The following is a 4170-nucleotide window of genomic DNA, read 5'->3' as shown; positions in this document are numbered from 1 at the left end:
GGGAAAGGAAAGGAAGGGAAAGGAAAGGAAGGGAAAGGAAAGGGGAAAGGAAAGGAAGGGAAAGGAAAGGAAGGGAAAGGAAAGGGGAAAGGAAAGGGGAAAGGAAAGGGGAATGTGTGTTTTCTTTGAGGTCTTTGGAAACAATGGCCACCATCAGGAAGTGTTATGATGGAACCCAAGGCTATCTCACATTAAACGGGGTTGGTTCTGACCCACCAATCGCCATCCAGGTCAGACAAGCTCACACAGCGCTGCTGTCTTCTCTTGGGCTACCTCAGCTTCCCGATGTCATCTCCTCTGTCCTCACTTTTCTCCATCTTCCTCTCTGCAGCCCTGATAACACTGACTGGTGCCAAGGGGGCACAGCACGGAGATGAACACCGTGCCCAAGGGTGTTCACAATGGTATGTTTTATTATGAGGGGAGAACCAAACCTTTGCTTGGATTCCTCAGTGAACATGTGCTGGCTGCACATAGAGGAGAAGCTGACCACAGTGGCTCATGCACACAAGGCTGGTCTGTGTGTGGAGCCAGCAGCCCAGACTGTTGGTGCACAAGGGGCATAAGACATCCCTGTTTTGTGTCCCACCAGGCTGTGCCAGGGCCAAAATGGCTGAGCACCTGAGGCCCTGTGTAGGCAGAAAGGAGTTGGCAGGCCTCTGCGTCATATGGACTGGTCTTGTTATTCAGAAAGGGAAGCCTATTTATATTTTTATACTTTTTTGGTATATATTTCAATTTATTTGTTGAGAATTTCATACACCTCTACCACGAAATATACTCAAATCCATTCTTCCCCTTCCGGTTCTACCCATATCTGCTCTGGAACATACCTCCTCCCAACTTCCTGCCCTCTTCTTCTGTTTATTGACTGTTTGACTGATCGATTGGTTTAATGTGCATGTTTAAGTGTGGTGTGTGTGTGTGTGTGTGTATACAGTCCTAGAGTTACAGGCAGTTATACCTACTGTGTGGGTGCTGGAAACTGAGACCAAATCCTGGACAAGGGCACTGAGAATTCATAACCACGGTTCCATCCTGGAGAGCCCTTATTTTCATTTCTAACCACCCACTGAGTCCACTTTGCGTTGACCATATGGGTAGGGGAGCTTGAGCAACTAAAAATGACCCCACCCACAAAGAACAGTGCTCCCTCACTGCCCATCAACCCCAAATAGTTGCTCAGCTAGGATTAAAGATCCTTAGCCCTCCCAGTCTGTGCTGGAAGTTTAATGAGCTGGATCTTATGTGGATCATTTGCAGGCAAGTAAGGAGCCATGCCTGCGGTGGCCACACCACGTCCAGACAACAACCCTCATTTCATGGCGCTCTCTCCATTCTTTGGCTCGTAGGTTCTTTCTGCTTCCTCCCCTGTCTTCTCCAAGTCTTGGTGGGGCCATGGTGATGGGGAAGGAAGATGATTTTTAAAAAATGTCCCTTCTAGGGATGAACATTCACCTCTCACTTATTCTCAGCGCTTTCTGAAGTTAGGAGTCTGCCTTAACTGCTCCCTGTTACAAAAGAAGCTGCCTGCCCATCTTCCAGAGCTGAGGAGAAATGTAACTATTTAACAGGCAGTTTGGCAACATAATAAACATATAGCAAAGGAAGAGCAACATGGGATGCAGAAGGCAGGAACTTGAGAATGGTACAGCATCCAGTGGGTGAGCTCCCGGGCAGACCCTACCTTCCTGCCCTGTATCTTTGTTTTCTAAGCCGACTATGCTCTGCGAATGTGATTGGCTGTCTGTATCCCAGGGTTCCCCATCTGTGGATTCAACTAGCAACAGAAGGGGAAAATACTGAGGGAAAAAATTGCATCCGAGTTGAATATCACACTTGATTTTTTTTTTCTTATCTGTTTTCCCTAAGCAGCATGGTACAGCCTCGTTTGCATGGCCTTTACATAGTGTTAGATATGAAAGTCATCGAGAGGTGAAGTCGCATGTCCAGAAGGATCTACATAGGTTCTATGCAAATATTATGCCATTGTAAGAAGGACTTTGTCCTCCATAGGGGCGGGGACACAAGGACTCCTCCCTCTCTGGAACATCCAGGGGTAGCTGTGTTCTCACAGAATCTCCAACCTCCTCTGTGGTTCTCCTCAGAAGTGGCAGATGGAGGCTGGAGTGGCTGGTTACCATTGATTCAGTAAGGCAGGGCAGTCCTTGGGAGGGGAGGGAGCTGATTCAAGGGGGAACAAGGTATGACAATTTACAAGGTCAAAGTTCAAAATCATACTTAACCCCCAATTTGCTAGCGATCCGATGAAAAGACTCCCATTAGAACCACTACTGTTGGCCAGGGGCTAACATGTGTCTTCAAGAGATCTATTTTGCTTCTTATAAAATTATTTTCCATAGAATCATTACAGAATTATTTCCATCTCTTATCTCCCCCTCCCTCCTCCCTTCCTTTTCCCTTTGAGTTTTCTTCACATTCCCCTGTTCCCCTGTGGCACTGGTGACAGAACCCAGGGCCTTGTACACACTCTGGCCCTGATTCATACCCCAGCCCTCTCTCTATCCCTTAGTCAAGTGAAACTTAGTTTCAACTGTCTTACCATCAATTTACTTAAAGATGTTTTTATTTTTCATAGAAATAAAAACTAACAGATAATAACCACCGAGTGGCTCTCTTTCTGGGATGGTTCTCATGCATCCCTCTTATGGCAGTGAGGGGGAGGTTGGTTTTGCTTGGTAATTACTGGCTGTGTCAGCATCCGGAGTCTGGATGCAAGTCTCTCTCTGCTGAGAGTCAATGCCTCATTTAAAGAAAAAAGAAAGGAAAAGGAAAAAGTCCTTATTCTGGTTTCCTTTGAGAGAGGAAATAATACACACCACTCATTTCACGTTGCAGCAAGATGGGTGCTCATTTTGATAACTGTTGACGCTGTATACGGCATACCCTCCCATTTCTGACCCCTTAGGTACCTATTTTTGGACAGGCTTCTTTTAAACCAATCATTCTCACAGACATTTTATCTCCTCCCCCTCCCCAACTCCAGTAGAAACAGTTCTGAGTTTCCTTCTTGGGTTTACTAGTCTAAAGACTTTCATCCACTGGTCCAAATGTGAAGCCACATTCTGGTGGTTCTAAATCAAGCCTCTATGTGTGTGTCAGCCAAGGAAACTGTGTGCACAGGCAGGCGGGGGTGAGCACCTCTCACAGTGTGCATAGCATCTGCACAGCAGGGGTGGGATGAGCACCTCTCACAGTGTGCACAGCAGGCAGGGGTGGGCACCTCTCACAGTGTGCACAGCATCTGCACAGCAGGGGTGAGCATCTCTCACAAGAGGACTCTTTGGAAGGAACTTCTTTGAATGAAAATGAAATAAGACTGCTCAATAAACCAAACTCCCCAGGAAGCTGCTCCAAGAGGCAGCATTTCCTCCTTCCTTCCAAGTTTATCACGGTCATGCAAGTACAGTATTCTTCTGAAAACATGACAAGGAAGGGCTTCCTTATGAGAGCCCAAAGAGAACTCTAGAAATGACTGTTATACTCAACATGCAGAGAAGGCTATGTGGTAAAGAGCAAAGGAAATCAAGCCCCACCTAGTGGCTTAGGCCTTGCCTCTCAGTAACTTGGGAGCTGAGGCAGGAGGATTGCAAGTTTAGGGCCAGCTGGGTAATTTAGTGAGATCTTGTCTCAAAATACAAAATAGAAGAAGTAGAGATCCGCTTGCTAATCAAGAGTAGCCCTGGTATGTGTGAGACTGTGGGTTAAGTCACCAATACCGGGAAAAAAAAGAAAAGAAAAGAAAAAGAAAGAGAGAAAGAGTATGTGTCTGTGTATTCATATGTGTGTGTTTGTATGTGTGTATGTTCATGTGTGTGTGTGTGTGTGTGTGTTCATATGTATGTGTGTATTGTATGTCTGTATGAGTATGAACTGTCAAGGTCACCTTCCCCATGGCTGAGTTTCTTATAGGCATGCTAAACAGGCCTGTCGCTGATCAGTGAATGAACACTTGCCTTTCCCTGTAAAAAGTTCAGAACATAGCTGGCTGCCCCTGGTCCTTTCCTCAACTACAGCCTCAAATGTCCCAAAGGCCTTGGCTCTGCTGCCGTGATTTCTGGGAGCAGCTTTATCACCAGCCACTGAGGCTAGCTTCCCCCACAGTCTGTCTGTACTTTGCACACCCTGTGTGAGCAGCATCTAAACAGG

General features: G+C 46.5%; 1 long non-coding RNA gene across 1 annotated transcript in view; it reads left to right on the top strand.

Annotated features, from left to right (window-relative positions):
• The window catches only part of LOC115065094, an 11242-nt gene extending 8625 nt beyond the window's left edge, over positions 1-2617 (top strand). Inside the window, exon 3 of the long non-coding RNA XR_003844898.1 lies at positions 332-2617. This is a non-coding gene — a long non-coding RNA (uncharacterized LOC115065094). The remainder of the gene's footprint in view (positions 1-331) is intronic.
• The last annotated feature ends 1553 nt before the right edge of the window (positions 2618-4170 follow it).

This window comes from Mus pahari, chromosome 12 (assembly GCF_900095145.1).
Source record: "Mus pahari chromosome 12, PAHARI_EIJ_v1.1, whole genome shotgun sequence".
Taxonomy (NCBI): Eukaryota; Metazoa; Chordata; class Mammalia; order Rodentia; family Muridae; genus Mus; species Mus pahari.
The sequence above is the reverse complement of the archived record's forward strand: the minus strand, read 5'-3'. Positions and strand labels throughout refer to the sequence as shown.